Consider the following 13,768-nt stretch of genomic DNA (forward strand, 5'->3'; position numbering starts at 1 on the left):
GCCCCCTATGTACACGAATATAACTACTATAATACTGCCCCTATGTACAGGAATATAACTACTATAATACTGTCCCCTATGTACAAGAATATAACTACTATAATACTGTCCCCTATGTACAAGAATAAAACTACTATAATACTTCCCCCCTATGTACAGGAATATAACTACTATAATACTGCCCCCTATGTACAAGAATATAACTACTATAATACTGCCCCCTATTTACAGGAATATAACTCCTATAATACTGCCCCCTATGTACAGGAATATAACTACTATAATACTGCCTCCTATGTACAGGAATATAACTACTATAATACTGCCCCTATTTACAAGAATATAACTCCTATAATACTGCCCCATATGTACAAGAATATAACTACTATAATACTGCCCCCTATGTACAAGAATATAACTACTATAATACTGCCTCCTATGTACAGGAATATAACTACTATAATACTGCCCCCTATGTACAGAAATATAACTACTATAATACTGCCCCCTATGTACAAGAATATAACTACTATAATACTGTCCCCTATGTACAAGAATATAACTACTATAATACTGCCCCCTATGTACAGGAATATAACTACTATAATACTGCCCCCTATGTACAGAAATATAACTACTATAATACTGCCCCCTATGTACAAGAATATAACTACTATAATACTGCCCCCTATGTACAGGAATATAACTACTATGATACTGCCCCTATTTACAAGAATATAACTCCTATAATACTGCCCCCTATGTACAAGAATATAACTACTATAATACTGCAGAACATGGACAGGGACATTGTAAGAACATTTTGATACTCTTTTACACAAACACCAGGATCAGGTGCAGCTTCAGTCACTTTGTTAAAAGTTGCTATTACCAGACATCCTTGTCCAGTTATTCTAGTATTCCGCGTTCCTCTGTGTTTTCATATAGTTGGATTTGATAACTTCCCAGAATTAAGTTCTAGTTTCCCAGAACAGAAGATTCAGGAAGCTTTGTGTCTCTTAAGGTTCTTTGTAACCAAAACCTACAGGAGACTTTTTCATATATTTAGGTAAGAATCTGTGGTAAGAATCAGTGCAGGGTGTGACCAGTCCTGTGATACAATGGTGGTGCCTATTGTTATATAACTATGTCAGGGTGTTGTGTGTTTATCTGCTGGACTGAATATTAGGCTGCTGCCTTGTCCTTGTGGTAACACTTCCTCTTCTGATTCTGCATGCAACAACATTGCTGTATTTTCCTTAGGTGCTAAACACAGAGGATTCCCAGGTACCGGAGTGGCTGTAGCGGCCCAGAGCTAAGATGTGTCACGGGGGCTTGGTCCAGTCTGTAGTATCTGTAGCATCAGCAGCACCACAGCAATCTCTGTCAGTTTTATGGTGTCATGGGAGAGCTGACCAGACCCACCACCTCCAATGCCCTAAGTCATCACAGCAGCGCCTCCACCTCCACTGTCCTAAGTCATCATAGCAGTGCCTCCACCTCAACTCTCCTAAGTCATCACAGCAGTGCCTCCACCTCCACTGTCCTAAGTCATCATAGCAGTGCCTCCACCTCAACTCTCCTAACTCATCACAGCAGTGCCTCCACCTCAACTCTCCTAAGTCATCACAGCAGTGCCTCCACCTCCACTGTCCTAAGTCATCACAGCAGCGCCTCCACCTCCACTGTCCTAAGTCATCATAGCAGTGCCTCCACCTCAACTCTCCTAAGTCATCACAGCAGTGCCTCCACCTCCACTGTCCTAAGTCATCATAGCAGTGCCTCCACCTCAACTCTCCTAACTCATCACAGCAGTGCCTCCACCTCAACTCTCCTAAGTCATCATAGCAGCGCCTCCACCTCCACTTTCCACAGGCATCAGAGCAATGCTTCAACACCCGTTGCCCTGCCATTAGCTCTCAAAAAAAGTTTTGTTAAGGTTTGCAGAATTGAATGTGCCTTAGTTCTGCAGAGGGCTGCTATGTCCCTCTCATTCATGTCTTTAAGATGCAGATATAAAAGAATATAGTAACAAAGTTATCAATCAATCAAAGAATTATTTGTACCCAAATTGGTGCAATTAAAGAATACAGCTTGTCTCACCAAAAACAAGCCTCCACACTGAAATCTAGTGAAAACAAATATAGTGTAATAAAGCAGCCTGTACAATAAGCTGGATACGGGCAATGACACTCATTTTCTACTTTTGGAGATCTGGTATTGGAGATACGTACACTTGGAGAAGTATACGCTGCTCAGACTATGCGGTCTGGTGTTTTTGTGGCTGTAGATTAGTTTTTCCATTAGGTCTCTGAAACCTCTTTTCTATGATGAGCTGCTCTACCGGATGATTGAACAGTAATCAGCAATAAGAAACTTAAGAGCCATAGTCCAAAGAACATGGTACTCATGAGCTGCTGGAGAGAAATGGAAGGTATCTCAAGAATCAGCAGCTCAAAAATACCCAAAGTCAGGTGAAAAGCTCACGGCACCACAAAGATTCTTTTATTGGTTCCCAGTGTTATCTATTTTCACATCTTGTTAAGCCAGTTTCCAGATTACTAAAAATCCCCCACAATCCACAATCGGCACATTGCTTCCTGGTAATGATAAAAGGACTTCTACCATCAGATAATATGACATTTTTTGAAAAATTCTCCATTTTCAAAATTCAAAATTATCTTGTTTTCAGACAAAGAGTTTAACCACCCAAGTTAGTTACCGTATTTTTCAGACTATAAGGCGCACAAAAAATCCTTTGATTTTCTCAGAAATCAAAGGTGCGCCTTATAGTCCAATGCACCTTATAGACAAACTTTAGTTACAGACAACAGCTGCCTTGAACTGTGCACAGGTCTGCCACCTGCTGGTCATTCATCCTTATAATCAGGTGAGCGTTATAGTCCACTGCACCTTATATATGAACCGTACTTACAGACAACAGCTGCCTTGCACTATGCACAGGTCTGCCACCTGCTGGTCATTCATCCTTATAATCAGGTGCGCCTTATAATCCGGTGCGCCTTATATATGAACCTAAACGTTTTAGCAGGCATTTATTGATGGTGCGGCTCATAGTCCGGTGCGCCTTATAGTCTGAAAAATACGGTGCTAAATAACATTTCCCATGTGTCTGGTTTATGTTTTCCATCATTGTAAAAATGTCTGGATAATTTATTTTGATGGTGCAAGACTTACAGATCGAACATCAGTTTTCTATATTTTCAAAGACGTTTCAGAATTAAAGGACATCTGCCATAAGGATGAAGGGTTGTAAACCAAGCGCCCCCTCTGGACAGGATCCACTCTTCTTTTGGCTTCTTAATCCCTGGTTTTTGAACAAAAATTATTTTTAAATATTACAAATGAGCCACGGGGGCTCCATGCTCCATAGGTTTTAATAGAGCATAGAGCCCCTTAGGCTCATTTACATCATTTTATTCTTAAAAACAATGGCATAAGGAGTTTAAAGAAGAGCAGATCCAGCCAGAGGTGGCGAACACCAGTTTGTCATGGTGCTTGGTTTATAATCCTTCATCCTGGGAGTATATTTCCTTTAACTATTTTGGAGATCAGAATAATAATTATAATAATTTTTTATTTATATAGCGCACACAGATTATGCAGCACTGCACAGAGTTTGCCAAATCAGTCCCTTTCCCAAATGCAGCTCACAATCTAATCATCGAGTGTGGAAGGAAACCGGAGGACCCAGAGGAGAGCCACGCAAACACGGAGAGAAGAAACAAACTCTTTACAGATGTTAACCCTGGGACTTGAACCCAGGACCCCAGCGCTGCAAGGCTGTAATGCCAACCACTGAGCCACCGTGTCGACCCATATCATTATAGTTTTTAATGAAATTTAAATATGTAATATTAGAGACCCCTGTATAGCAATCCATTTTCAATTCTGCACCTCTCAAACTATCAGAAACAGCTTTTAGGAAGATTGTTAACCCTTTGAGATCTTCCTAGTAATTAAGACAAATTGAAGGTGAAATTTAGAAAGGTTCCATTTCGTCGGTAATACGTTCATTTAGCCCTAGAATTTACACGTTCATCAAAGATAAAAAGAGGAAACCCATCTTTAAATTTGTTATGCAATTTCTTCCAAGAACGGAGACTCCCCATATATGGACGTTACTTGTTGTAGGGGCGCACAGCGAGGCAAAGGAGGGAAGGAGGGACCTGCAGCTGCCAGTTTTATCCTATAGAACTTTGTGGTTTTTAGTTGGTTCATGGATGCACTTTTGTGAGCTACAAAATCTTAGTTTTTCAGTTGATGTTGCCATGTGAGGGCTTACTTTTTGTGGAATTAGATGCATTTTTCACTATTTTGCTAAAAATGTATTAGCTATTTGAGGGGGTTGTAGAAAAAAACATCAATTCTGTAATTGATTTTTGTCTCTTTTTTTTTTTTTCCTAGGCACATGATTTTTATTTATGGGTCAGTACTATTGCGATGATACCAAATTTCGATATTTTTGTTTACGTTTAACAAAATTTGTAGAATAAAATACATTTTTGGTCTATGGAGCTGACTGAGAGCTTGATTTTTTTAGATAGATAGATAAATGTGGATACATTGATATTGTGGGCAGGGTCCGGCTGTGAAGGTGCACAGTCAGCAGTATTTCTATGATGTAGTTATGTGGGTGGGGGGTCACATAGTGATGGTGACAGTGATGTTTTCGTGGAGAGTGCCCTTACCCCCCCTCCCCAGACCTGAATGTCCAGGAACCCATCTCATTGCTTTTGTCTGGAGAAAAGACAGTAAAGGCCATGAAACTAGTTCTTCCACCTTCTATGAGGGAACCGTGTAGAGCCATTCCTAGTCACAGCACGTCATCAGGAAGTACTGTCACTAAACTATGTAAGAGGCTTCTACTCTACACTGTACAGGAGCACCCCGCAGGGACTACAAGGAGCCCCATTCACACTGTGCAGGAGTAATCCGCAGGGACTACAAAGAGCCCCATCCACACTGTACAGGAGCACTCCACAGGGACTACAAGGAGCCCCATCCATACTGTACAGGAGCACCCCGCAGGGACTACAAGGAGCCCCATCCATACTGTACAGGAGCACTCCGCAGGGATTACAAGGAGCCCCAACCACACTGTACAGGAGCACTCCGCAGGGACTACAAGGAGCCCCAACCACACTGTACAGGAGCACCCTGCAGGGATTACAAGGAGCCCCAACCACACTGTACAGGAGCACTCCGCAGGGACTACAAGGAGCCCCAACCACACTGTACAGGAGCACTCCGCAGGGACTACAAGGAGCCCCATCTCCGCTATCTGGGAGGACTCCACAAGGACTACCAGGAGCCCCATCCACAGTGTGCAGGAGCACTCCGCAGGGACTACAAGGAGCCCCATCCACACTGTACAGGTGCACTCCGCAGGGACTACAAGGAGCCCCATCCACACTGTACAGGTGCACTCCGCAGGGACTACAAGGAGCCCCATCCACACTGTACAGGTGCACTCCGCAGGGACTACAAGGAGCCCCATCCACATTGTGTGGGAGCACTTCACAGGGTCTACAAGGAGCCCCATTTATACTGTGCAGGAGCACTCTGCAAGAACTACTAGGAGCCCCTTCCACATTGTGCAGGAGCACTCCGCAGGGACTACAAGGAGTCCCATCCACTCTGTAACGGAGGACTCTACAGGGACTACTAGAAGCCCCATCCACTCTGTACTTGAGGACTCTGCAGGGACTATAGGTGCCCCATCCACACTTAAACCATGTTCCTCCCTCCAGAGGAACTGCTGCAAGGACCAGCTGTACCTACATTATAACCTGAACCAGGTAAGTACACACTATGGAAAACACTCTGCTGGGCAGCGATGTAGGTACATATTTGTGCTTTGTGGTAAGTTGACTGTACCTGCAGTCCCATGTAAAACCACAAACAAGTCATTTATAGAATTCATAGAATTGATCACAGATGCAACTTCATAAGATGTAGTGTCAGATAACGCAATCAGCTTTACTATATTCATGTAGATGTAGCAGTGCTGGATTTGTTATGACGCTCCTGAGACAGTATTACCGTACTGTAGTGATGAGCTACAATACTACAATAGATAATGTGATTTCATGGTGTGCCGCGGCAGATTACACGGTCAGCTTTGCTATATTCATGTAGATGTAGCAGTGCTGGATTGGTTATGCAGTTTTTTTTATGCAGTACTGCCTTATTGTAGTGATGAGTAACAATAATAGAATTGATAATGTGATTTTATGGTGTGCTGCGGCACGTAACACGGTCAGCTCTGCTATACTTATGTAGATGTAGATGTCGACTTCGTTTGCATAGATTTGACTGTAATGAGCAGGAGAGGTGTGTAGCGAGCAGGTAATGATAACCTCTTGTGAAGGTGCACAGCTAAGAATTTTTCCCTGGATAAGTTTGTTTAATTTGTCCAAATGGAATTTGGAACTTCACCTTTAAGAGGCGATTCTGTAGTTACTAAATTTGCAAATCGGCGTTCACTTGGAAAATCTTTTTTTGTTTGGTTTTGCAGGGCGCTGAGGGGAATTTGGCGCAGGACAATTCAGCTTATTAATAGATTAATATTGAAACTGTGTAAACAAGTGAATGACAGGAAGGCAGAACTATCTGTGCTTTATATTTTACAAGAAGAAAAGAGGCAAGGAAAGGATCTATAGAGAGCAACAAGGAGGAAGCTCTTTCTGCGCCTACAGAACTTCCAATCCAAGATCCATGTAAGTTACGTGGAGAGTTTAGGAAGCAGTACTACCTGATGGGGAGGGAGCACTATCCGAAATCACTTTGTTTGCGTAAAGAGAAAAGGAGAGAGCATTTATTATTATTTACAGGAAAACAGCAGAGGTAGTGTGACAGTACTATCTGTGCCTTTATGATATACAAACAGAAACAGGGTGACAGTACTATCTGTACCTTTATGATATACAAAGAGAAACAGGGTGACAGTGCTATCTGTATCTTTATGATATACAAAGAGAAACAGGGTGACAGTACTATCTGTGCCTTTATGATATACAAAGAGAAACAGGGTGACAGTACTATCTGTGCCTTTATGATATACAAAGAGAAACAGGGTGACAGTACTATCTGGACCTTTATGATATACAAAGAGAAACAGGGTGACACTACTATCTGTACCTTTATGATATACAAAGAGAAACAGAGTGACAGTACTATCTGGACCTTTATGATATACAAAGAGAAACAGGGTGACACTACTATCTGTACCTTTATGATATACAAAGAAAAACAGGGTGACAGTACTATCTGTACCTTTATGATATACAAAGAGAAACAGGGTGACAGTACTATCTGTACCTTTATCATATACAAAGAGAAACAGGGTGACAGTTCTATCTGTACCTTTATGATATACAAAGAAAAACAGGGTGACAGTACTATCTGGACCTTTATCATATACAAAGTGAAACAGGGTTACAGTAGGATCTGGACCTTAATCATACAGAGAGAAAGAAACAAGGTAGCTGATCTGAGCATTTATCAGATTATACTGTATATACAATATATTTCCACCTTTATCATATATAAAGAGAGACAGGGTGACAGTACTATCTGTACCTTTATCATATATAAAGAGAGACAGGGTGACAGTACTATCTGTACCTTTATCATATATAAAGAAAGACAGGGCGATAGTACTATCTGTACCTTTATCACATATAAAGAGAAACAGGGTGACAGTACTATCTTTACCTGTATCATATATAAATAGAGACATGGTGACAGTACTATCTGTACCTTTATCATATATAAAGAGAGAGAGTGACAGTACTATCTGTACCTTTATGGTATAAAAGGTAGACCAGGTGACAGTACTATCTGTACCTTTATCATATATAAAGAGAGACAGGGTGACAGTACTATCTGTACCTCTATTATATAAAAGATAGACAGGGTGACAGTACTATCTGTACACTTATATTCATAGAGAGATAGAGATTGTAGCAGTACTATCTGTACCTTCATCATATACATATAGACAGGGTGGCACTAGTACTATGTTGCAAGTCTATCATTTGTATCTAGTGCTATTAGTAGTAATAGTACTATTGATACCTACAAATTCTTGGAGAGATAAGTACTATCTGTGTCTAACTCAGAGTCAGGATAACTGTCTGTTTCTACACCATTTATATAGAGAGACATGGTGCCAGTAACATCTGCACCTACATCCTTTTCTTGGAGAAACAGGGTTAAGGTACTATCTGTGCTTATTGTACATTCTACAAATATACGCACGTAACTACATGGTAAAATGTGGCACAGGTTCCATAACAAGACGGCTTATACATTGTACAACTCTGTGGATTATTTGTAGATAATAATTCCATTTAAGCAGCATCTTCCCAAGTTTCTCAGATCCTTTCCTCAAGTGTCCTGTGTAAGTCAGACACCTGTAAGCTCCGTGCTGCCGGAGGTAAAGTCAGGAACTCCTTAAAGACAGGGCTACTGAATGAACTTGCATGGCTTTTCTTATGCGTGGTATTAGTTATGTAGCACACAAGTCACAGGGTCATGGGGTCATCCATCTTATTCCATCAACAAAGAACCAGCATCTGGCCCGAGGCAGGAACCTATGGTCTATAAACAGGTTTGGACTGACGCCCATACCTCCCCTGATCTGCAATACTGTGTGATGAAGCTTTGACCCATAGCTGCGCCAGGCACCCGCTGCTGGAAATGCTGCTTTCTAGGAAATCGCTGTACACAATGGTATTGGCATATCTCTCCTCTGAGCAAATCTGAGATACTTGTTGTAATACCGCCATATGGTTTCATTCACACCCAGCCTGCTCTGTCCATAGCTTTAGCCTATGTATTCAGTCCTTGTTTACTTCCACCATATTCTCCAGTGCTTCCTATTCCCTTGCTGCAACACTGTTCCACAACTGCAGCTCTGAAGCATCATGTTAATGTTAGGGTAGCACGATGGCTTAGTGGTTAGCATTACAGCCTTGCAGCGTTGGGGTCCTGGGTTCAAGTCCCAAGGTCAACATCATTTACTCCGGTTTCCTCCCACACTCCAAAACATACTGGTAGGTGATTAGATTGTGAGCTCATGGGGACAGGGACTGATTTGGCAAGTTTTGTGCAGTGCTATGTAATCTGTGTGCGCTGTATACATAAAGGAATTATTAATGTCCTGTGGGGAACCTCCCTTAGGTCTAGTAGATCAAATCAGTTCATGACCTTACATTATAATGTCACAGAACTTTGGTAAAGTAGTTTGCTGTCCCGTGTTTGATTTGGTCCCCTATCTATGTTCTGGGAGAGTTACACCAGGTACTGACTACAGACTTACATCACTCTCTTTTCTACGCAAATTCAGTAAGAACCATCACAACCCTCATGTTTTAGTTACTGGAGTATCAGCACCTTTTTCCTGTGCGTCACACTTCTACCTCTAACCAACATGTCTTCTCTTTAGCTTCTCAATCTCCAACCCAGGAAGTTATGTATCTAATCTCTTTTCCTGATTTCCCTACTGTAGATTTTCTGTCCATGATGATGTGAGCTGCCATCTATGATCTATGGGGAGTTTTGTTGTCATAATATCTGCATGGTGGTGGAGTAGATAAGTTGTGACATCATCTATTGTCAGTAGTGATGTAATGATGGGTCAGTGTTATCTATATAGAGGTCATTGTACAGGGGGGAGGAGATAAGCTGTGACATCATCTATTGTCAGTAGTGATGTAATGATGGGTCAGTGTTATCTATATAGAGGTCATTGTACAGGGAGGGGGGAGGAGATAAGCTGTGACATCATCTATTGTCAGTAGTGATGTAATGATGGGTCAGTGTTATCTATATAGAGGACATTGTACAGGGAGGGGGAGGAGATAAGCTGTGACATCATCTATTGCCAGTAGTGATGTAATGATGGGTCAGTAATATCTATATAGAGATCATTGTACAGGGAGGGTGTGGAGATAAGCTGTGACATCATCTTTTGTCAGTAGTGATGTAATGATGGGTCAGTGTTATCTATATAGAGGTCATTGTACAGGGAGAGGGAGGAGATAAGCTGTGACATCATCTATTGTCAGTAGTGATGTAATGATGGGTCAGTGTTATCTATATAGAGGTCATTGTACAGGGAGGAGGAGGAGATAAGCTGTGACATCATCTATTGTCAGTAGTGATGTAATGATGGGTCAGTGTTATCTATATAGAGGTCATTGTACAGGGGGGAGGAGGAGATAAGCTGTGACATCATCTATTGTCAGTAGTGATGTAATGATGGGTCAGTGTTATCTATATAGAGGTCATTGTACAGGGGGGAGGAGGAGATAAGCTGTGACATCATCTATTGTCAGTAGTGATGTAATGATGGGTCAGTGTTATCTATATAGAGGTCATTGTACAGGGAGGGGGAGGAGATAAGCTGTGACATCATCTATTGTCAGTAGTGATGTAATGATGGGTCAGTGATATCTACATAGAGGTCATTGTACAGGGAGGAGGAGATAAGCTGTGACATCATCTATTGTCAGTAGTGATGTAATGATGGGTCAGTGTTATCTATATAGAGGTCATTGTACAGGGAGGAGGAGGAGATAAGCTGTGACATCATCTATTGTCAGTAGTGATGTAATGATGGGTCAGTGTTATCTATATAGAGGTCATTGTACAGGGGGGAGGAGGAGATAAGCTGTGACATCATCTATTGTCAGTAGTGATGTAATGATGGGTCAGTGTTATCTATATAGAGGTCATTGTACAGGGGGGAGGAGGAGATAAGCTGTGACATCATCTATTGTCAGTAGTGATGTAATGATGGGTCAGTGTTATCTATATAGAGGTCATTGTACAGGGAGGGGGAGGAGATAAGCTGTGACATCATCTATTGTCAGTAGTGATGTAATGATGGGTCAGTGATATCTACATAGAGGTCATTGTACAGGGAGGAGGAGGAGATAAGCTGTGACATCATCTATTGTCAGTATTGATGTAATGATGGGTCAGTGTTATCTATATAGAGGTCATTGTACAGGGAGGAGGAGGAGATAAGCTGTGACATCATCTATTGTCAGTAGTGATGTAATGATGGGTCAGTGTTATCTATATAGAGGTCATTGTACAGGGAGGGGGAGGAGATAAGCTGTGACATCATCTATTGTCAGTAGTGATGTAATGATGGGTCCGTGTTATCTATATAGAGGACATTGTACAGGGAGGGGGAGGAGATAAGCTGTGACATCATCTATTGTCAGTAGTGATGTAATGATGGGTCAGTGTCATCTATATAGAGGTCATTGTACAGGGAGGAGGAGGAGATAAGCTGTGACATCATCTATTGTCAGTAGTGATGTAATGATGGGTCAGTGTTATCTATATATAGGTCATTGTACAGGGACGGGGAGGAGATAAGCTGTGACATCATCTATTGTCAGTAGTGATGTAATGATGGGTCAGTGTTATCTATATAGAGGACATTGTACAGGGAGGGGGAGGAGATAAGCTGTGACATCATCTATTGTCAGTAGTGATGTAATGATGGGTCCGTGTTATCTATATAGAGGACATTGTACAGGGAGGGGGAGGAGATAAGCTGTGACATCATCTATTGTCAGTAGTGATGTAATGATGGGTCAGTGTTATCTATATAGAGGTCATTGTACAGGGACGGGGAGGAGATAAGCTGTGACATCATCTATTGTCAGTAGTGATGTAATGATGGGTCAGTGTTATCTCCTACAGAGGAATCACATTTTTATGTTCATCTACTTTTCAGGTCCTTTTCATGTCTTGGACACAGTGCAGTGACATTGCCTCAGCCATAGGCACTCATTAGGGGCAGGATTGTTTTAATCACACTTTTGCTTCAGTATCTTTGCATTTCCCTTTCCACAATGGGTTAAAAGAAAGAAATGATGTTGTTGACCTCATTGACCCTGACATACCTCATAAGACTTCAGATAACCAAATAAGGACGTATACCATGTTTAACTTAAGATTGCAAAACTTATTCTCAGTGATCACATGGGGCCCAGGTAGGTTACATAGGGACCCACATGCTTGAGCTATCACTAATCAAAAGATATCTCAATTATATACATAATATTGTATACTGCTTCCTATTACATCTATGTGTCTCCATGGTTACAGACAACAAACAAACCCTGTGTAGTCTGATATCTAACCCATGATTGCAGAAATCAGCTACAGGGAGTTTGTAGAAAAGAAGGGGCACAGCTAAAACCTTTTCCTTGTGTATACCAGATTAGAATATGTTGTTTTATTTTTGCTTTTACTGATACATTGTAACAAACTATAAGAATAGGTGAAAAAGGACTGGCCATAGGTTGGACGATTAAGTGTATAAAACTAATGTTGTTACCTTGTCCAAGCAGTACCAAACAATGGCTAAATCCTGCCATAGAGAACTGCATAATAATACCACTATACAGTTCTAAAATAATACCACCTAATAAATCTCGAAATAATACTGTTCTATAGTGCTAAGATAACAGTGGTCAAATCATACCAACATGTAGTTATTAGAGATGAGCGAGCACTAAAATGCTCGATTGCTCGTTATTTGAGACAAACTTTTCCCGATGCCCGAGTGCTTGTCTCGAATAACGAGCCCCATTGAAGTCAATGGGAGACTTGAGCATTTTTCACTGAAAGAAAACATTGAAAGAACAGTGAAGAACACATTACAGATGTTTGCAGATGTTTCCACTGAAAGAACACATTGAAAGAACACTGAAGAACACATTGCAGTTGTTTCTGCAACTGCTAACTTATCCGAAGACACACGTGCAGAACGGTGTTCTTCACAATAGTATGTGAAGAACAATATGTGTGAAGAACACATTAGAGATGTTTCCATACATCTGCATTGTATTCTTCACACATACTGTTCTTCACATACTATTGTGAAGAACACCGTTTGGCGTGCGTGTCTTCGGATAAGTTAGCAGATGTACGGAAACATCTGCAATGTGTTCTTCACCGTGTTATTCACTTAAATGATCCTGTGTTCACTGTGTTCATTGTTTTTACTGTGTTCTTCACTGTTCTTCACTGTTTTTTCTTAAGTAAATGCTCGATCTCAAGCAGGTGAAATACTCGTCTGAGCAACGAGCCGTTTCGAGTATGCTAATACTCGAACGAGCATCAAGCTCGGACGAGTATACTCGCTCATCTCTAGTAGTTATCCAAAATTTCAGCCCATAATGCCACCAATCAGTGGTTGTGTAACACCATCATCCAGTACTCAAATAATGCAACTATACAGTGTTAAAATAATCCTATAAAAAATAATCAACTAATACCACTATACAGTAGTCAGATATTACTATAAATATTGATACAATAACACAACTAGACTGTAAATAAAAATTACTACTAGGGAGTAGTTAAATAATGCCACTATACAGTGGGTAAATAATACTAAAATACAGTAGAGGAATAATTCCCCCATACAATAGTTAAATAACTACAATTAAAATATTTGGTCTGATTATAAACAGAATAATACCACCATAAAGTACTTGAATAATGCTACCACTACGGTTTCAAGCAATACTACCCCATAGAGCAAGCAGATAATACCAGCAGATAGTGATTAGACTTTCTCTTCATTCGCAGGGTAAATAACACCAACATTCAGTGTTATACCCCTAAATGCTTCCTAAATAATACATCCAGACAGTGTCAAATCATACCCCTATACTGTGCTCAAATAATAGATACAATAGATATAATT

The 13,768-nt window shown here is 40.9% G+C and overlaps 1 protein-coding gene across 1 annotated transcript in view; it reads left to right on the forward strand.

The window, feature by feature from the left end:
- Positions 1 to 5,232: 5,232 nt before the first annotated feature.
- Positions 5,233 to 13,768, forward strand: part of LOC140122629 (adhesion G protein-coupled receptor F5-like) — a 69,135-nt gene continuing 60,599 nt past the window's right edge. The window contains exon 1 of the mRNA XM_072143705.1: positions 5,233 to 5,822. The gene's annotated coding sequence lies outside the window, so the exon portion shown is untranslated. The remainder of the gene's footprint in view (positions 5,823 to 13,768) is intronic.

The sequence above is a fragment of the Engystomops pustulosus genome, chromosome 3 (genome assembly GCF_040894005.1).
Source record: "Engystomops pustulosus chromosome 3, aEngPut4.maternal, whole genome shotgun sequence".
In the NCBI taxonomy this organism is placed as follows: Eukaryota; Metazoa; Chordata; class Amphibia; order Anura; family Leptodactylidae; genus Engystomops; species Engystomops pustulosus.